The sequence below is a fragment of the Pelodiscus sinensis genome, chromosome 14 (assembly GCF_049634645.1).
Source record: "Pelodiscus sinensis isolate JC-2024 chromosome 14, ASM4963464v1, whole genome shotgun sequence".
Lineage (NCBI taxonomy): Eukaryota > Metazoa > Chordata > Testudines > Trionychidae > Pelodiscus > Pelodiscus sinensis.
The window spans coordinates 36218984-36240000 of NC_134724.1; the positions used below are offsets into that span (position 1 = coordinate 36218984).

A 21017-nucleotide genomic window follows, 5' to 3' on the forward strand; every position below is an offset into this window, starting at 1 on the left:
AAAACTTGCCAGCTGTCTACACTGGCCACTTGAATTTGCACAAGAGCACTGACTTTGTAATGTACAAAATCAGTGCTTCTTGCACAAATACTTTCACGCTCCCGCTCGGGAAAAAGCCCTCTTGTGCAAGAGGGCCAGTGTAGACAGGGAAGAACTGTTTTGCGCAAAAAAGCCCCGATGGCTAAAATGGCAATCGGGGCTTTCTTGTGCAAAAACACGTCTAGACTGGCCACGGATGCTTTTGCACAAAAGCAAATCTTTTGCACCAAGGCACTTGCCAATCTAGACGTGCTTTTGCGGAAATTTTTTCCATTAAAAGTATTTCCGCAAAGTCATGCCAGTCTCGACGCAGCCCTGGTGTCCGAAGCCCAGACGACAGCCTGAGCAGCCATTGCTGGGGGGAGGTGGGGAACACCCCTCCATCCCAGCCCCTACGCTGCCTCAGTTTCTCCCCAAGCCCTTCTGCAGCAGCAGCCTGCTCCGCTTGCCTGCCTGCGGCCCTCCCAAATTCTCCCACAGCCTCCTCAGCTACCTGGAGGAGCATCCTGAGCAGCTCTGGGAGCTGTCCAGGCAGAGGAATGTCAAAACGGCCTGGGAGTTATGGAGTGCAGGACAGCCAACTCCTAGCAGTGAGCAGCGCGGTCCCAGCGGGCATTGTGGGATACTGGGGGAGGCTGGTTGTGGCTGTAGCATTGCATGCAGTGTCAGCGAAGGCTGCCTTAGGCAGACAGCACTGTGCAGTGTCGACAAGGCCTAGGACTCGCTCTTCGCAGGGTTGGGGTTGCCAGGGCGATACCGACAGCCCGCTGCACAGCCGGGGACTTGACACCACTCTCAGCCCGGCAGCGAGGGGGCAGCCCTGTCAGCCACAACGATTTCTCACCCAGACCCCCACCAAGGTTTCAGCCCCTCGGGCAAGCGTGAGGAGCAGCAATTCATTTGCCTCTTTGCTCTCGGCCGTAGCAGACATAAGCCTCCGCCCCGCTGTGCTTGTGTAACAATGACTTCGCATGGGCAGCTGCCAGAGTTTGTCTGTCTGCTGCGCACTGAGTCGGCTCAGGCCCCATGGAGATAAGAGAAGTGCATGGCTGTTATCTGCCCCATGTGACCGCATGCCACTCTGAGCTCATTAGCACCTTGGGTGGAGGCAAGGTAAACAAGCATAGTAGGGACTTTCCCCAGCTCTGTCTTCCTTCCCCCACTCCCAGGAGCACCTGGGCCGGGATTTAGGGCACTGCTCACACAGGGGCCTTCACCTTCACCCAACTCCCGCTAGCTTGCCGACAGGCACAAACCGGCAACCTGTGGAGCAAAAGGCCCCTGCCCTAGGTGGACATACACAGCAGCATATGCCCCTGGCACCAGGGCTGGCCTTACTATGAGCCACCTCAGGTGCCAGACTGGGGGAGGGGGGCCACTAGGCCCCAGATGCTGTGTCTAGACTGGCAAGTTGTTCTGCAAAAGCAGCTGCTTTTGTGGAAAAACTTGCCAGCTGTCTACACTGGCCGCTTGAATTTCCGCAAGAACACTGACGAACTCATGTAAGAAATCAGTGCTTCTTGCGGAAATACTTTGCTGCTCCCGTTCGGGCAAAAGCTTTTGCGCAAAAGGGCCAGTGTAGACAGCTGAGATTTGTTTTGCGCAAAAAAGCCCCGATGGCGAAAATGGCGATCGGGGCTTTTCTGCGCAAAAGCGCGTCTCGATCGGCACGGACGCTTTTCCACAAAAAAGTGCTTTTGCGGAAAAACGTCCGTGCCAATCTAGACGCTCTTTTCCGCAAATGCTTTTAATGGAAAAGTTTTCCATTAAAAGCATTTGCGGAAAATCATGCCAGTCTAGACGCAGCAGAGTGTAGAAAATTGTGTCAGCTGCTGGTGTAGGGAGCAGAGCAGTCGCATGAGAGAAGTACAACAGGAAGGAGGCAGAATTGAGAGCTTGCAAAGTTTAGGCCCAAGCAAGGGGCGTCATTTGAGCTCCCCGCCTCAGGTGCCAAAATGTTGTGGGACAGCGCTGCCTGGCACGCTGCTGAGGGCAGCCCTACCTCTGTCCATGCCTCACCACCCCAGCATGCCCCCCATCCGTGCCTCCCTTTCCAAGTGAGGGTAGGCCCTGAGCCAGCCCTCAGCCTTTGGCCGCCAGAAGGTGCAAACGGGTGCATTTCTCATTGACCAGCACTTTTGCCCCGCATGTGTGCGCCTCTGTGTACGCACGTGTGACCGAGTGTGCATGCCTGTTCACGAAGGTGCGAATTTGCACACACGTGTGGGTGGTGTTTTAGGGGGTAGCTAGGGGTAGCAGAGATGGTTGGGCTTTGGAGCCCATAGCAAACCTCCCGCTGCGTCCAAAGGGGGCAGGACCCCCCTGACCGCCTGTTATGAATCTATCTTGTCATGCCGGTAGGGAGGTACCGACACCGGCCTGCTGGCTGCATGACTGTCTTTCTAATCCCCGCTGCGCCCATAATCCAAGCTGAGGCTCCTCATTCCACTGCACATATCTGGGCCAATCCAGGGCAGGGCAGAGCCTTCGGTGGCGCTAGTCTTGGTTAAATTTCCCCTTTTGTGGCCACAGAAGTTTCTTTGCTCAAGGTGTTGCCCTGGTTGTGACACAGCTGAAGGGTGTTGATCAGACCTTTAGGGCGCAGAGATTTCTCTGTTCCCCTTCCTGGGGCTCAGGGCAGTGACACTGGGATCAGCTGAGCTGTGAATTTACACCTGGCTAGTAGATCTACCCGTCTGGCCCACACCTGGTCTGGTCAGAGAGTCCATCCAGGGGCTAGCGGAGGTCACCGAGGGCGGGGTTCAGACTCGGCAGAGAAAACCCTGCTTCCGCCAGAGGGGGCGTCTTCACAGGGGTTATACCAGCATGGCCGCAGTGCCCCACTCTGTGGCTCGTCCCTGTCTCCAAGCCCTTCCACACTGGTGGCCTGGTGTCCCCCGGTATCTGAGGCCAGATAAAGAGGAGAGCGCAGGCTCCGTGCACGGGCTGACAAGCCCTCTTGGCCCAACCCTGCCAGCCCCAATTTATTCTCCTTTCTGCCGGAAGAAAGGGGCTCTCCCCCCGCCCGTGGGGGATGGTTCCTGCCGGTCCAGGCTGCCCCTGGAAGGGTTTCCTGCCATTCTGCAATGTTTCCCTTAATTCCATGCGGTGACCCCCATCTACACTGCGCCCTGGCTGCACTCAGCGTGCCTCTCCGAGCATTTTTGGCCAGTCTTAACCATTGCAGAGCTTGCCCAGGCACCGCTGAGGCAGGCTGGGCATCTGCCTCCCAGCAGGCCAGGTAGGATGGTCCACAGCCATTTCTGAGCAAACCCAGTGCCTCTGGGGAGCCACAACAGCTGTGGCAGCGCTCGGGTCAGACCCCCAGGGCCCTGCACTTCCTGGTGGATTTTTGGTGCCCCTCAGAGGCTGGCAGGGACTCTCCAGCTGCCTCTTGCTTCTCTCCGAGGCAAGGGTCCCCGCTTAACAAGCTGTTCTCATAGGCCAGTCACTAGCTTGGGGGGAACCTCCATAGCCCAAAAGTCCCCTTTCCTCCCCAATGGCAACCCACAAAGTGCAGGGAACAACTCAGTCCTGCCTATTTACTCCAGGTTCCAGCCCAGGGCCCCAGGTAGCAGCCACCAGTGGGGCTCCTGCCCTTATCCCCGCAGAAAGGCAGCGTCTCCCCCATCGCTCCCACGGTACCTTCTCCCAGCATCTCGGTGAGAACTTTTCCCAGTTGTAGCCACCAGTTCTCCTCTTCTCCAGTCCATCCCTCTTCTCCTTCCCCCACCTTACCTGAGGGGAAGCCTTTTATAGTGGCCCAGCAGGCCCTAACGGGCTGCAGGTGTCCCATGAGCCTGCTGCTTCAGCCAGGCTCTGGATGAGTCCCAGGTGCCTGCCTGTCTTGGTTGCTGGGCAGAAGCCTCTGGCAGCCTATGAAGAGGAACCCATCACCCGACCACCCACATACCTGCCGTCCACCAAACTCCTGCAAGCCCCGGACACCAAATAGGACCAAACTCCTGCAGCCCGCTGCTTCGGTCTGCCACACACTGAAGAAGGCAGCGAACACTCTGCCCCTTCCGGTACAGAATTGTGAGCCCGACACAAGGAGCTGTTCGGAAGCAGGGCAGGAGTTTTATTGGCTCTGCAAAATCCAGGAGCTTCATACTCTTGAGCCCCGTGGCCTCTGCTATGAGCCATAGTGCCCTTCTGTAGCACAGCCCGCCGGCCAGTTTTCAAGTCATTGCACTTTGGTTTCAAGCTAATTCTTATTGTTAAGATTCCCTGGGACCCAGGGTCTGAGCGATCAAAACACATCCATCCATCCATCCTTCTTTCTTTCTTTCAGTTACTCAGAGGCTATGTCTACACGGCAGCACTAATTCGAACTAACTTAATTCGAATTAGTTAATTCGAAATAAGCTAATTCGAATTAGTGCATCTAGACCTAAAAACTAATTCGAATTAGCGTTTTGCTAATTCAAACTAGCATGTCCACATTCAGTGGACCCTGAACCGAAGTTAAGGCTGGCCGGAAGCAGTGCCGGCAGGGCATCAGGTTAGGACTTAGAGTGCGGAGCTGCTGTCTTGGGCTAGCTGAGGGCTGTGCTTAAAGGGACCCGACCCCCACCCTGGACAGACAGTTCTCAGGGGTTCCCCGCTCACTTGTCTAACTCGATGAGGGACAGCATAGCAGTCCTATCTTGGAGTGCCCTGAGTGCCCACACTCGGCACATCACAGCACTCGGCCATCAGCCCGGCTGCACTTGGCGCAGGCTGCCATCTGGGGGGGTCAATCGGGGGGCTGTCAGGATCCAGGAGGCCCTGCAGGAGAGCTTCCACCCCGAGGAGCTCGCAGAGCCACCCCAGTCCTCCCCATCAGGGACTTGTGCCCCATTCCTCCCTCACCTCCTTCCACTTACCCCTCCCTAGCCCCCCTTCCTGATGTAAAAAATAAAGGACACGTGTGTTCAAAAATAGAAACTCTCTTTATTTAACAAAACTGCGGGGGGGATTAACCCCTGGGGAGACTGGGAAAAGGAGGTGGGAGAGAGAAAGAGAGAGGTTGGGAGAGGGGAGGGGGAAACCTGGGAGGAGGAAGCTGAAAGGGGGAAGCCAGGGGAAGAAGGAGGAGGGGAAGTATAAAACTATGGGACGCCATATCTTCAGTACTGTGTACAGATGTGGTCTCCTCACCTCAAAAATACATTTTGGCCTTGCAAAGGGTTCAGAAAAGGGCAACTAAAATGATTAGGGGTTTGGAACAGGTCCCATATGAAGAGAGGCTAAAGAGACTGGGACTTTCCAGCTTAGAAAAGAGAAGACTGAGGGGGGATCCGATAGAGGTCTATAAAATCATGAGTGGTGTGGAGAGGGTGAATAAAGAAAAGCTCTTCATTAGTTCCCATAATATAAGGACTAGAGGACACCAAATGAAATTAATGGGCAGCAGGTTTAAAACTAAAAGCGAAAGTTCTTCACACAGCACATAGTCAACCTGTGGAACTCCTTGCCACAGGAGGCTGTGAAGGCTAGAACTAGAACAGAGTTTAAAGAGAAGTTAGATACATTCATGGAGGTTGGGTCCATGGAGTGCTATTAGCCAGGGAGTAGGAAAGGTGTCCCTGGACTCTGTGGAAGGCTGGAGATGGCTGGCACAAGACAAATCGCTTGGTCATTGTCTTCAGTCCACCTCTCCAGGGTAGCTGGTGTTGGCCGCTGTCAGCAGACAGGCTACTGGGCTAGATGGACCTTTGGTCTGACCCAGTATGGCCGTTCTTATGTTCCAAGCTCAGGGCTCAGTCTCACTGGACCAACTCCTGGGTTCGCATGTGGCCTTTGGTGGCCAGGCTGGCAGCTATCCTGCCCTAGATGGCCGCATTCCTGTGCCTAGTGCGGAGATCGTGGACGTTGGAGGCCTCCCCCCAAACCTCGATGAGGTCCACGATCTCCGCAGTAGACCAGGCGGCACCCGCCTCTTGCGGCCCCGGGCAGGCTCCTGGGAGCCGCCAGTCTGGTCATGAGAAGAGGCAGAGGGCTGGGCAGCAGCAGGTGGCTGGCTCATGCCGTGCCAGGTGCAGGGTCTGCTGGCTGGGTGCTGGCAGGCTTGCAACTGGCACAAGCAGTGTAGCCAGACCGTGCCCCTTTAAGAGCTCCAGGGCCGGGAGGAGGGAAGAAGAGTTTACCTGGTTTGGCCCAGAGTGGCCACCAAGGCAAGCTGGGGAGGGCTAGCCTCCCACTAGTTTGAATTAAGTGGCCCTTAATTCGAACTACTTCATTCGAACTAGGCGTTAGTCCTCGTAGAATGAGGTTTACCTAGTTCGAATTAAGCGCTCCGCTAGTTGGATTTAAATTCGAACTAGCAGTTTGCATGTGTAGCCGCTATTAAAGTTAATTCGAATTAATTTTGTAGTGTAGACTTACCCAGAGTGACTTGGATCATGTTGAGAGGTGGGGTACCTTGAACACACGTGTGACCCAACCAGAGGTGGTTGAGGAACGCAGTCTACAGGCTGCACCTCCGAGTTACAGGAGTGAGGTCTGGAAAGCAGAGACACTGAAAAGGTTCAGAGGTCCTGGCAGATAATCAATGGGACACGTGCTCCCAGCGCGACGCTGTAGCAGAGAGGGAACACACGTCTAGGATGTGTGAGCAAAGGAATAGTGACGGGGAGATGGTCTGTGCCAGCGGTTCTCACCTGGGGGACCGAGAGCCCTTTCAAGCGAGCCAGGGAGCCCCGAAAACCACAGCCTGAGCCCCAGCACCCCTGCTGAGTGGAAGCCGAGAGGCAGGGTGCTGTGTCCCGGAGCCCTGTGAGGCAGAAACCCTATGCCCATGGGCAGGGTTGGGGACCAGGGTATTGTCCCCCAAAAAAACTGCAGCACAAGACCAGGGTAGACCAGGGGCAGCTCCACTTCTCCCCCCATCTCCTCTCCATCCCTCTGGCCAGGTGCGAGTACCACACCGGGAAGGGGCATCTGAGACTCCACGGCCCTTTCATCTGACAGACTGGACCGACCAAGAGCCCACGGCCGGAATCGGAAATTAAATTCAGACCAGCAATGAGGGCCAGATGGTTCTGGGAACACGGACCTAGGGACGCCCTAGCGCCTCCCGCGCCTCCCCGCTCTACGCCGCACCTGACAGCTTTGTGCTGCCAGCAGTCACCGGAGTCAGGCCAGAATCGCTGAGGGAGGTTCTGGGGCCTGAGCCGGGCAGACAAGACGGTCCCAATGGCCCTTACTGCTCCAAAACCTCAGGACCCAGGACTGGCAGGTTCTGCAGGACACGGAGTTGAGCCCCCCCGGACGTCTGTGGACGGACTTTCCTCTCCACTGGGGCGTTCACTGGCGCCTGGTCTTGGTTTTCTCTTCCCCTTTTCACCAGCAGAGAAGGGTTTTTCCTTTCCACTCCCCCCTACTTAAGCTACCTCCTCCCTGGCACGCTGAGCGCCCTGCCTCCCTCCGGCTGGGCCCTCTCTCAGCCAAGGGAACTGCACCAGGTAGTTCTGCACCCACAGCCAGCAAGGCCACACACGGACCAGCCCCGCCCGCCCAGTAGGACTTCCCGTCAGACACTCAGGTTTTCAAGGGAGCCATTGACGTGTTTGGTTTAATCGCTGCGTGCACGTATTGGGAACGGTTAGTCCCCAGGAGGCTAGGCACGACCATCCTGCCCCAAAATGCTTCCCCACCAATGGGGGGCGGGCTGTGGGGGTCACATCCCAGCCCCCCAGATTGCTCAGTCACATGGTGCGGCTTTGAACAGCGAATGACTTCACGTACTCCCCCCGCCCCAGGTCTCGATTGGCCTGGGGGTGGGGGAGCAGTCCAGTGGTCCAGTAGTTAGAGCACTGTCCTAGGATGTGAGTTCAGCCCTGCTCCACCATGGACTTCTTGGAGGACTTTGGGCAAGGCTTTGTGCCTCAGTTTCCCCTCTGCTCAATGGAGATAATAGGCCTGGCCTGCCTCCCAGTGGGGAGCACAGAACCAGCCCTGTGTCCAGGGAGGCACAGCTGGCGACCCCTCTGTGACGGCGCGTTGGGGGTCCCCCGTCTCCTGCACCCCGAAATGGCACAAACAGACCGCACCAGCCAGTGGAATTGAGGGTGGTTTATTGCTCCTCCAGGATACAGCATAGCACAGATGTAATCTGGTTACAGGAACTGGGGCTAAGAGGCCACAGTGCCCCTCTTGAGATAGGGGAGTCCCAGCCCCCCTCCCCAGCTCCTTCTCCCCTGCTTTCCAGACAGGAACTAACTAACTCTCTTCCAGGCCTGCCCCCCAGCCAGGGCAGCATTCCACCTTCCTTTGTTCCTTTCCATGGGGAGTGTCTGGTTCAACAAGTTTGGCATCACCTTTGCATAGTGAGGTTTTCCCTGCTGGGTCTTGCTCCAGACAGCAGGGGTCACCACAGCCCAGCAAGTACCCCCACTACGTCACACCCTCCCCAAACTCCGAAGAGCAGCTGGCATTTAGTTAGCAATGTCCCGCCATGGTGCTGCCCTGATCTGCCATGCTGCCCAACCGTGCCCCCGCGCACTCCCGGGCCGTGTTACGTAAAGCTGCGTGCTGAGGCTGTTTTACTCTCCACCAGCTTCCCTGTTCATATCACAATGTCATTTTCAGCAAACTCCTTGGGCAGGCGTTGCCCTGTGGTTCTCGTTTCTTGGCACCAGCGCAGTGCTTCCTCTGCGCCCAGAGAGGCTGGGATTATTTAACCCAGCTGGAGGCTGTTAGTAATCTGCCTTGTGCCCCCGGGGCAGAACATTTCAAGATGCCAGGAGCTTTGTTCGGCAAGCCCTGGTAATCTAACCCACTTTCCATCCACTCTGCCCTGCCGCCCATCACGGCCGTATGCAGCCTCAGCGACTGCCAACGTTTCCAGCGTCCTTGGGGACAGCAAGGTGTGGCTTGCCCCAGCTGGTTTCGGAGGAGGGCTCTGCACATCGTCTAAGAGCCACCTTTTTGGGGTCAGGGCCTATTTGTAAATGTTAATGGCTTCTGGGGGCACAGGGATGGCCCGGTTGTGGAGGCCCTGGGGCGGCTTCTGTCATCACAGTGGCAGCCCCGGGATGTAGGGTGGGCCGGGCTTGGCTTTTGGCTCCAGGGTTGCAGCGTGGCTCAGGTTTGGCCCCACCCGCCCGGACTGGCCCAAATATGGGCGAGTGGGGCCACGACCTGGCTCATGGGGTGGCAGCGCTGCTCACCCACATCTGGCCTCACTGGGCTCCCGTCAATGTGACGCAGGCTGAACCTGAGTGGGGCGGGGCACTTGTCCCAGTGCCCTGTGGTGACAGCAGCTCTGTCATTACACGGGGGGCCCTGGGATCCTGGAACAGAGATCCGGCCATGGACCCGGCTGCTCTCTCTGGAGAACCCCATCAGCCCCTTGTGGGGTGTCTAACGCCGCTGCCTGGACACCGGGGGAGGTTCGGTTACCGGCCCTCCTCCCTCAGGGCTGCCCTGCTGCCTGTCTGCCAAACACAAGGACAGCGGTGGCCCTACCCCGAAAGCTGTGGGCTCCGGGGGTGGCGCGTTCAGCTGGGACAGGGGCTGCCATGCATCCTTGGAGCCCCAATCTGAGCCCCTGATCTGAGCACAGGTCTGCACCCCCTGGTTGGAGCAACTGGGGCTGGAGGAGGCAGGACCTCAGCCCCCCCCCTGCTGAGGCCCCGCCCCCATGGGGAGGAGAGTAGGCGGGGCAGCACACCGGGCACACCCCGCCTCCCTGGGGCCCCGGGGAAGAAGAGGGGAGCGTGCGCACAGCAGAGCACGAGGGGAGGGGAGGAGATGGGTCCAGCCTCCCAGGGGAGGACGGGCTGGCGGGCGGCGCTCTGGGGCGGAGTGTGGGAGGGGGCCAGACTGGCGCTTTGGGCAGGCTCAGCCTTGCCCCGCCTAGGCCACCGGACACCCCCGCCAACAGCGCCCAGCGCTACTGTGCATTGCGAGCCTTATGAGCCCCGCTTCTCCGGGTCCCACTTGCCCGATGTCTGCAGCCCTTGCTGGGCGGGCCGGGGTGAGCGCTGCTCCTGCAGAGCCCCCGGCGTCCCTCACTCCGCCCCTCCTGTGGGAAGAGACCGGCCCGCCAGGTCGGGACAGCGGCACGGCAGCGCCTGCCGGATCCCAACCCCTTCGGCACCCCCCGGGTAGTCAGGAGCCTTCCTGCGGGTATCCAGGCTGGGGGTGTCCTCCTGGCAGATGCCCTGTGGCTCCGCAGCGCACTCCTAACATGCCGCCCGTTCTCCTGCCTCGGGGGCCTGCTTGAACGCAGCATGGAGGGGCAGGGGGCCAAAGGGATTTAGGTGCCTTGTGCCTGTGTAGCCCCGTGGGAAGAGCTGCCGGGGAGGGGCTCCAGCCCTGTGGTCAGCTTGGCCCCTGGCCCCGCAGGGCCGCAGTGGGAGAGCCAAGGTGGGTGAGGCTGTATCTTTTCTTGGCCCAGCGTCTGTCTGTGGCAGAGGCCAATAAAAGACGTTCCCACGCTCAGCTGGCACCCACAACTGGGTGTAGATCAACCCCAGTGGGAATGTGAAACGGGGCGGGGGTTGATTTGCAGAGAGAACCCCTGGGCTGGGCTCCCCCGTGGCGGGTGCTGTGTCTTGCCCAGGGGACCACAGAAGCTGCCGGCTCCCCCGCCGTAGACCGACTCCAGCACACAGTTTGAGGCATTCCCAAACCCCTGCTTCCGGGTGTGTGACTCACCGCTTTTGCCCCCGGAGGTTGGCAGAACTGCCAAGTCAGCCCTGCCATTCCGACAGGGCAGCCTGGCCTGCCGCCCTTCCCAGCCGAGCCCAGCAATGCCTTGGCACGGTGTCTGAGAGCCAAGCGTCTCTCCAGCCCACAGGCATGTTTGCCTGTGGTGAAATGAAACCCACCACGGCTCCGGAGAGTGCTAGAGCCTTGCTCCTGCTATTGACTTTGGCTGGCGAGCGACTCCGAATGGCTCCGATTGCACTTCAGACAAGGAAATCTGAAGCACGGGGCATGAAGCATTCCTGGGTATGGGCAGGGGGGGACTTGAGGATGGCAGAGCCCACAGGACAAGCTGCAGTCCCAGGAGGAGAGAAAGCAGCACTAGATATCTCCCATCCCCCAGGGCAGCGCCCCTTTAAACTGCAGCCAGTCTCCGTAAGGGCCCAGCCTTAAGACTTTGCTGGCCAGCCCTGCCTATGGCTAGGCTAGTCCAGCGGCAAAGCCCGGGGCTACGATGCAGCCAGACCCATCCGGAGCAGCGCTCCCATGTGTCTTTTCAAACCTGGCATCTCCCTAGGGCTCTGGGAGATACCAGGTGAGAATTCAAGCCTTCTGGAAGACCATAACCTGGGTTCCCCTGCTAGAAGCCAATGGAATCCAGGCTCAAAGTCCAGCCCAGCGTGTCAGAGGCAGACCAATGTTCGGACCCAAATTACAGACTCCAATCTTCCTTCCCCCTGCTCTGCCAGGAGCGAAGAGGGGATGAGGCAGCACGGAACACCAGCAACCGGTCAGTGCTTATCACCTGTGCCACAGCAGCCCCACGAGCTCCAGCACGGACCCCACTGTGGTTGGTGATCTGCATACAGGCCCCAGATAGCCCTGGTGGCTTTGCAGTCCAGGGACATGGCGAGAGACGGCAGGTGGGTAGAACCCTGGGGGGAGTCCAGGTAGCTGTGACACGGGGCTGGCCAGCATGATTATGTGCATATCACACTTGTCAGCTGGCGCCAGTGCCACGCATGCTCACAAGAGCTTGCATCAGGGTCAATTACAGTTCCGGATGGGTCGGTCCCCCCAGCTGCCCCCAGCTGCCACACACTGCTGCCCTGCCCCATGGCTTCGGGCATGTTTTTGCAGGGTTTTGCAGGATGGCAGTGATTCATCCAGAGATTTCGGAGGGTTAGGCGCCACATCCGCAGCCGGCAACAGTCTCCATCCTGTAAAACATTCCACATCCCATAACTGGGACACCACTTTTTAAAAGTCCCTCAAACATGCAGTCTCTTCCGCCTCTGACCGGCCCGTGGAGACCACAACACTAGTCGCAGAACAAAGCCTTTCTCCCGCACCTGCAGGCCTTCCGGAAGTGCAGCAATCACCAGCACCGAGATGCTGTGGATGAGGGTATGTCTTAGCAGAGCTGATGGGCGCAGTGTAAAGAATTCCAGCCGCAGCAGCTAGTGGAGTGCGGCTTCTGGGGCTGAGCAACAAGCACTGGAGGGGGGGATGCGTCAGATGCAAAAGGCCGCCCATCTGGGCCTCGGTGCTCACCCCAGCCCTCAGTCGAGGGACCCCACAGCAAGACTCGCAGCGAGGATGGGGAAGCAAGTGGCAATCACTCTCTGAAAGTCTTCAGCGCCGCATTGGTCTCAGTCAGCCGGGAACCTGTCAGGAGTTGGACATTTCACAGCGGCGGCTGTTGTCATGTTGGAAGACTTCAGGCGTCCCCTGCTGTGCAGCGCTGAGACCTGCAGCAAAGAGCAAGACATCCTGGGTGAGTCTGAAGCAATAAAGTTTCCCAACTGCAGTGGAGCAATAGACAGAAAGCATCACCCTGGCTTGACCCCAGCCTGCCTTGCTGCCAGCACATCAACGGAAAGGGCCCGTTTCTCTGGTTATGCACCAGTTAGCAGATCCCCTAGAACAGTGTTTCTCAAACTGTGCTCCGCGGAGCCCCACGGCTCCATGAGACATCTCCAGGGGCTCTGTAAGGCTGACAAACTGGAAACATCGATAGGTACAACACATACAATCAGTGGACCGCTGGGGTGCCACATGTAAAGGGCTCCGGAGCCCAAAAAGTTTGAGAACCGCTGCCCTGGAATGCTTCACTGACATCAGCCTGGCTTGGTCCAGGAAGAGGCATGAGACTCGGCTCTTTAACAATACAGGACTAGACAGAAAGCTGCAAGCAGGGACTTTCTTTCCCAGGTGGCAGGCTACCGCTGGCAATGTGGAAACGCCAGCAGTAATTCTGGGGGACTCGGCCGCTCCCCTGCATGGGAAGTCGTAGTGTGACCATCTGGATGGCAGCCAGGGGAGATGAAATGACTACTTCAGCAGTGCAGAATGCCTGGAATGTGCTTTCAGTAGACTGAAGGGTCACTGGCATTGTTTGCTCACGACAGAGGATCTCAGCAACAGAAGGAGCCCAAGAGCCGCCTGTTGTGTACTGCACAATATGTGTGAGGCAACAGGTGAACAGCTGCCAACAGGGAGGGGTGAAGGGGTGCCGCTGTCTGCAGTGTTTGGACACCCAGATCCCAGAGGCCAAAATGGAGCCGCGAGTTGGAGGGCAGCTTTCAAAGCTCCTTTGAACTGTATGCAGGCGAGGTAGCGCTCGGTCTTGCGGTCTTGTGCGATTAATACGATGTTTTGCTTGGCGTTGGCCTGTTGGCAGCCTGTGTCGGATCTTGGGCATTGCCAGCTGTGTGACTTGTGCGGTGCCTGTTCCGCATTTATAGCGATGGCTCTGTGCTTTCACGACACTGGGAATGGTCTATTGACACTTCTGCTTTGGAGCACCGCGGTGCCGTGCCGCTCTCCTCACAAATGGTGAGTGTGGCCTACGAGGGACAAGGGGCAGGGCGTTCTGTGGCATAAAGCGATGTGGTCTGGCCACCAATGCCACGGGTAGGAACATAGGGAAACGGCTGTGGACTTTGGCACAGGTTTTTCACACACAGGGGTGACTTTGGCTGTTAGCTCACTCCAGAGGGTCATGTCGTGAACGTGTCCACGGCCACTCAATGCCCGTGACTGAGCCGTGTCAGCTAACTCAGGCTGCAGGACTGTAATTGAAATGCCGACGTGTGGGCTTGGAGTGACGCCCAGGCTCTGGACCCTCCCCATCTCACCGGGTTCCAGAGTTTGGCCTTCACCTTGGGCTCTCAGATCTTCCCGCCTCACAAGAGTTTGTTTTGAATTGATTCCTAACTTTTTGTTCTCTCTGTGTACACCCGTAAAGCAATAAAAAAGTTACTACCTCTTCCTCATGAGCTTGGGAATGGGCTGGGTGCCGAGGGAATGGGGGGGAGGGTAAATAAAAAACAGATCAAACATTGTAAGGAGAAATGCATGCACACGCTCCCATCCCCTTCATCGCCACGCTCACCTGTGCTTGCCGGCCACGTTTCAAGCAGTCCTAGCCCTCAACATGGGTCGAGTCCCCGCCTCGTCTCCCCCCTCTCCTGCCTCAGTGTTGAGGGCAGGGGGTTGTGGCGTTACGTTACACGGATAAGGCCGCCCAAAGAACCGAAAGGATTCTGTATGTCTCGGGCACTGCGGAACATGAAACAAAGTTAAACAGGGTGAGGGCCACAGCCGGTTCAACTTGTATTTTCTTTTAAGCCCTGGCAAACACACCATTAAAAAACCCCTTAACCTTGTATTGAAGCGACAGCAAAGAGAGGGGAAAAGTGAAAGTATTTGAACTGGAAAGTGTAAATGAGGCTTTCACTTGAACAATGCCCCTTGTTCCTCTTTCCTTGAGCTGGAGAGAGTTGGCAGAAGCGTCCCATTTGACACGGGATCAAAAAGAGCAACATCCGTCCCAGGTTGGGAGAAGAAAAGCAGTTAGTTGACCAGCTGGCGCTATTGTTGCTGTTACTGGTAAAGTCCAATCCCATCTCCTAGGGAGGCAGAAGACAATCCAGTTGGAGGAGGAGAGGAAGGAGCAGCAAAGGCAGAAAATGAAAGCTTGCCTTGGCTGGGGACTTTCACTTGCAGCAGGGCTGCTGGAGAACCCCCGGGCTAGCCCACGGGCTGATCAGCCATGCCAAGACCAGGCAAACTCGTCTCAGCGTTGGGCTGTTGGGGGCCTCTTCCAGCTGCCTCTTCCGGCATGTGCACACGGGGCAATACTGCAGAATACATGGCCTTGGCCGACGGCACCTGACTGGGACAGAAGGAAAAAAGGAGTGAGACAGGCAATAAAAGAAATGAAGTGGGGACAGAAGAAGGAAGGGGGGAGGGGGTGACAAGTCTCAGATCACTGATGGTCTTTGGGATGTAGCTGGAGCACCCGCTGAGGGCGCTGATCTCATCTTGGGTTTTCCCTTTGGCTCAGTCTGGTCACGAAATCTCCCAGGTTTGGGATGAGGCAGGTCCGGGGCTCAGGATATGGTGGGTTTGGCAGCCAGGATCGGGCCCTTCCCGCGCGCTCATCTTTCAGCCATTGGCCGCATCCCCTGGTTCCAGTCAGCCCGTTCCGCTCAAGCGGAGAGCTGGTATTTCCAGCACACCAGCCATGGCCTGGCCTTTCTCCCCTGCCTGCAGCTCTGCCCTCAGGACTTGCCAAAGGCCCTGCCTTTCCGGCCGCCTGGGCATTGCGCTGCTCCTTGGCCCTCAGCTAGTCCACGAGTGCCACCTGCTGATCCCTTGGGAGAACAGCATCCACCACCCACTCCCACTGGCTCATGCACTGCAAGCCCCAGAGCCCCCTGCTCCCCGCCTCCCCCCATTGCAGCCCCAACTCCATGGAAAAAGGAACTTCTACCGCTCCATGGGCTGGAACAAAGCCCAGGCTAGTTCCCAGGGTTGCTAAGGGCTGTTTGTCGTTGCCTGTATTTACATAAGAACTACCATGAACTGAATCGACCCTGCTCTTGCTGGAGGTCTCTATGGAAGACCGGAGAGCAGCAGACATCCCAAGTGTCAGGAGACTGAACCCTCATCAGCAGGGCAGGGATTTGGAGTCAGACTGTTCAGGAATCTCCATACGCTCAGAACGGTAGGTTACCCCAGAGGTGCACCCCAAGACCCTACTCCACTTAGCCCCTTCCCCCCAGATCCTACTCTCACCACACATCTTCCCACCCCAGATCCACCCCTTCCCACCTGCCGCTCTTCACCCTCCCCCCAACTCCTTCCTATGCCCCCAAACAGCTGATTGGCGGCAGAACAGATGTGGCAGGGAGTGCTGAGCACCTGCTATTTTGGGGCCCCCATGGAGTCCGTACCTATGGTCTTCTCCATCCGTGCTTCCTTGCTCCAGAGGTTAAGTATCACCAGTACTGGGGTCTGAATCCATGTAGACAAAATAGGGTTGATTTAGTTGGGATTGGTCCTGCCTAGAGCAGGGGTCTGGACTTGATGACCTTCTGAGGTCTCTTCCAGCTCTATGGTCTATGATTAGCAGGGGAGCACTTTGCCATTCTGGCTGACATGCAGCACAACCTGTCTGCCCAGGGGAGCTGGCCACCACAGGGGCCAGATCCGCTATCTAGGAGTCCCACTTAACAACATGCCACAGATCCACTGTGATCCCTCAGCTAGTGACCAGGAAGAATGCAGCACCGCCCCAGCACCTCTCAATCGCTCCTCTTGCAAGCACTGAGTCTGGGTGTAACAAAGGAGAACTCCTAGTGAGAGGGGAAGGGAAGCCAGCATTCACCTGGGAACACACCACAGCCTGTGAGAAAGCACCACCCCAGAGCACTCTGGGCAGCGTCCTGCGCCTCACCCTGCCGCCCTGCGGTGAGACAGTCTGACAGCAAACACCCCTCCAACTCACACCCCAGCCTCCCTCCGCTGCGCTCCACTCCCTGGCCCTCGGTCAGCCAAGACTCAGCATTCAGAGGTGAGTTCAGATGGGCTCACCTCCCGCGGGGGGAGGGGGGTATCAAGCAATGAAACCCCAGGTCCCTGTGCATTCCCCTCCTCCCAATTCCGTGTCAGTGGGTCTGCCCATGGGAAAAAAGTGTAGGTGTTCAGCATCCCATCAGCCATGTGGCAGCTAGGGGAGGCATGCAGGGGGGAGGACAGTGACCAGCAGACTGGAGAGCTGGGGGGCCTCAAGGGAGGGCTTGGAGCAGGATGGGAAGCAGCAGAGCAAGAGCGAGGCCTTGGGACAGAGCCAGGATGGAGCACACCTGGGGAAAAAGCAAACTCCGGGCCTGGGCTGCCAATGGGTACCTCTCCAAGGAGGGAGGATTTGCTTGTCTGTAGGGCCCGCTTACAAGCAGAGTCCCTGCCAAGCCACACAGGGACACGTTCAGCATGTCGAAAGCAGTTCAAATGAACAGCTGTGGTTCAAATCTCGCGGGGCAAGTCTAGGCTGCAGCGCTATTTCGGGATACGTCCGGTATGCCGAAATAGCTATTCCGCTTCTCAACAGCGCGCCCGCTCTTCCGAATTAACGGGCGCGCTATTCCCACGTCCCTGAAAACCTCATTCCACGAGGGTTAAGGGACATGACGGAATAGCAGTTTATTGCGAAATACACTCGAAATAAGCGACACCCTCTACGTCGCTCAAATTGCACCGCTTATTTCAAGCTAAGGGTGCAGTGTAGACGCCCCCTCAGTGTGCTTGGGCTTTTGATGGGGGGCAGGCCTCTAGCTTTAGCTGGAGTCTAAAACACAGTGACTTGAGGCCTCCCTAGAAAGTGTAGGTGCAGCAAGATAATCACTAGTTACTGTGTTAAAGATCAGAAGGGGAAATCCAGTCCCCGCCCCTCCCCTCAACTTTTTCTAGCCCTGGGATGGGGGCAAGTTCCGTCCACACAGCTGGTCTGGGCAATTCTGGATTCTGCACTTTCTTCATAGCTTCCGTCAGTGCCAGGTCCTGTGAGGCTGGGCCCAGGGTGTCTTGTTCACATGGCAGTTTAATGAGCTCTAGTGTCCTACATGGTGACCTTAATTGTATACACCCTGCTTCCTGGGCTTTGGGGAGGGAGGGTACCCTCTGATTTCTACTGCCCATTTGCCAGAGGGGCGTGCCTGCTGTCCATTTGTCTGCTGTTGCTGCTGTCAGTATCCAGTAGATGGGACCAGCGTATCACAAATATCTTCCCGCCCGTGCTTATGGGAGGGTTTTTCTGTGCTTCCTTTCCAGTTCAACAGTAGCCCGCACTGTGAACTGGAATTTCCCTCCCACAACGCAATCGCTTTTCGCAACGTAAAGTTTCCCCTGGTGTGCGCCTGTCGGCGCTCCTCCTTCCTTGTGCCAGACAATCCCTGTGGCTTCTGGAGCATGGCAGTAAGTTGCAGGGGAGACTGACGCAACCCCTGAATTTTCCCCCTCGAATGGAATCTGCCGCGTGCATTTCTGATCGTGCCTAGGAACTGACCATGCTTAGGGCTTGCAACAGAACAAGGGCCTCTCTCCACACGCTGTGAGATGGAGATCTGACCCATGAGGCAAACCAAGGCAGCGTTCATCACTTGTGGGGGGAACACACGGTTTCGGGAGGGTGACAGGCTGTTTGCCCTGTTTGCCCACCTGGCTCACAAGTTATTTCTCATTGGTTTATCGCACAGATTCTCCGGGGCTGTTCCCAGCATGCAGGAAAGCAGGGGGTTACCACGCCTGCTAACTTTGCTGAGTTCTTTTTAGCTACCTGGGAGGGAGAAAGAGCTTTTATCCTTATGCACCTTATGCCCATTATGTGAGATTCTGTCCTAGGCGATTAACAATACACCAACAGCTTGCGTGGTGCTGTAGTGTAGGTGGGAAGGCGTTTTTCTGTTGATGTAATTAATCCACCCCCGACAGAAGAATTGTCCATTCCTCCTCCAGGGATTCCATCAGCATAACTAAGTCTCTCCGGGGTGTGAATGCTTCACACCCCAAGTAACGCGGCGAGGCCAGCCTACACTGTAGATGTAAACCAAGCCTCAGTCGGCCATTTTTGTTTCTGGTTTTGGGGGTGGAACGCCCTGTCGCTGCTGCTTTTGGAACAAGTGTTTCAGATAGTGCGAGTCATGGTCCTTCCTCCCTGGCTGGGTCCTATCTGAGGCTCAGTTTGCTTCTCTGAGGGCCCGCGGAAGGAATGACTAGCACCTCAGAGGCATTTCGGCACCGCACTCCCACTGACATCAGTGGGAGTCAGGCATGAGCTCAGAGACTTCAGCAGGCCCCGGATCAGGCGCTCAGGCCTACGCCTTATTGCCTCAGCAAGGGTTCGCGTCCTAGCAAGCCACCCCACAGGCGGTAGCAGCAGCACATGGAGCATTGCCTTCTGGGATACCCTCGCCCACCGAGCGCTGGAGCAGGGAGGCCTTGCCGACTAAGCACACGGATGTGGGGAAAGGTCTCTGGCTCCCCAGCGAAGGAGCTGTGTGCTGACACCCCTCTGTTAGCGGGGCATCTGGAGCTTGATGGTCCCAGGAGCTATATTCGATGGGGCCACCCCTTGGGAATGCATTAGCTTCAGCAGCGTGGCGGGACCGGGACAGATCTGTCTCCTTTGCACTGCTCACCTGGCCGCAGGGAGCCAGATTCCAGGTGTACGTGGCCATCTGAGACTTCCCTGGCTGGGGTGGGGTAGGGGAGCAGCCTTCTGGGGTGGCTTGCTGTGGGCACCACAATAATCTGTAGGAGCCCACAGACCCAGTCTCATCCAATGAACTGTGTTTGCCCGGGACACAATATCCGGCGAGAACCCGCAGGGTGCTGGGTCCCAGTTCCGCCACACAACACCCGACTGCCCCTTTGCTGGGACTGGCCATTTGCACGTCTACCAGGAGGGCTGTCCCAGAGGCACACCCTGGCGTGGGGTCAGTCAGAGGCGGGGAAGGCTGCCGTTCTGGAGGACACATTGGGTGGCAAACCGCTTCCCTCGCCTGTGGGGGGCAGGGAATTCTGGTGCTCGACAACATGGGTACGCCATTGTGGAGTGTCCAAACAGCAACCTGGCCTCCATCTTGGCTGCCCTTCTCCTTCCTCCCCTGAGGGCGCTTTCCCGCTCTTTTGACCTTTGGCGGGAAACTAGGCAGGCAGGTGACCTAGGCTCTGCCCGGCAACAACAGGTAACATAAGGGGCTGCCTCGCCAGGTCCATGGGGCTGCCCTCCTGAGAGGCAGTTTGGAGCTGCGCAAAGGGGCAGGAGGGAGAGTTCCCTTGCACACGAGGGGTGTGTCACCCGCCCCCCCCCCCACTGAGGGCACACACACCACAACGGCGCAGGGAGGGGGAGGGGGCCCATCGTCGCCGGGGCACAGCTAACATCACCTGATCACCCCTTACCTGCGACCGCACCCGGAGAGGGATCCGGAGCTGTCTCGCCGCCAAGAGGGACCAAGAGCTGCAGGACACGCTAGCAATTCCCTAACCCTCCATTCCCTTACCTGGGTCACAGTCAGCCTATCACACCACTTCCGGGACTGCCCTCCAGCTGCGGGGGTCCCTGTTATCACGAGGTCCCTGACCCGTTGGGTTGCCTTTCGTCCGCCCTAGAATCATAGAATCCCAACTCAATCAACCCAGCCAGGGCTTTGTCAAGCTGAGACTGAAACACCTCCAGGGATGGAGATTCCACCCCCTCCCTAGGGAACCCATCCCAGGGCTTCCCCACCCTCCTAGGGAAAGAGTTTTTCTTAATATCCAACCTAGACCTCCCCCACTGTAACTTGAGCCCATTGCTCTTCGTTCTGCACCTGTCACCACTGAGAACAGCCTCTCTCCAGCCTCTCTGGAACCTCCCTTCGGGAAGTTGCAGGCTGCTCTCGAATCCCCCCTCACTCTTCTCTCCTTGTGTGGAACTGTCGAATAAACACCCTGCTTGTCTGCAGCCACATTCCAGTGGGTTTCCTTTCTCCTGAGGGGCTGAGCCGAACCCCGGTGCTAGAAACGGGCGTGGGGGGCATTCCTCTGGGCGGTTCCGTCGGCCTGGCACACCAGTCAACACGCCCGCTGAGAGTTTGGATTCGCCTGCTCCCCGTCCAGACAAAAGGGAGATGGTCAAGGCTTTGTGTGAAAAGCAGAGTCACACACAGCAGCCGGGCACCCAGCGGGACTTGGGGGGGGGGCACGTTCCAGTCATGGCTCTGCCCAGTCAAGAACAGGGACAAGCAGCTCAGGTGCCAGTATCCTACGTGAGGTCCCAACCGCAGGGCTGAGGGCTCCTTTGCTGCACTGTTTCCCTCCCCCTCCTTGATGGAGGATCCCACCCTCCTCAGACACACACTCCATATTGGGTGCAGCCTGGCAGCAGCCTGCACCCCCTCGGTGGGTCTCAGGGATGGGGCAGAGGTGACACCTCTCCTACTTTGGGGGCTAACGATGCTCCCTGCCAACCACTGGCTATGTGAGTGAGGGGCCGGGCCGGCATGGCT

The 21017-nt window shown here is 57.6% G+C and overlaps 1 long non-coding RNA gene across 1 annotated transcript in view; it reads right to left on the minus strand.

The window, feature by feature from the left end:
- Positions 1–7903: 7903 nt before the first annotated feature.
- Positions 7904–21017, minus strand: part of LOC142818344 (uncharacterized) — a 13974-nt gene continuing 860 nt past the window's right edge. The window contains exons 1-3 of the long non-coding RNA XR_012895810.1: positions 20031–21017; positions 14075–14857; positions 7904–12428 (exon numbers count right to left, since the gene is read on the minus strand). The exon at positions 20031–21017 is cut by the window's right edge and continues 860 nt beyond it. This is a non-coding gene — a long non-coding RNA (uncharacterized LOC142818344). The remainder of the gene's footprint in view (positions 12429–14074; positions 14858–20030) is intronic.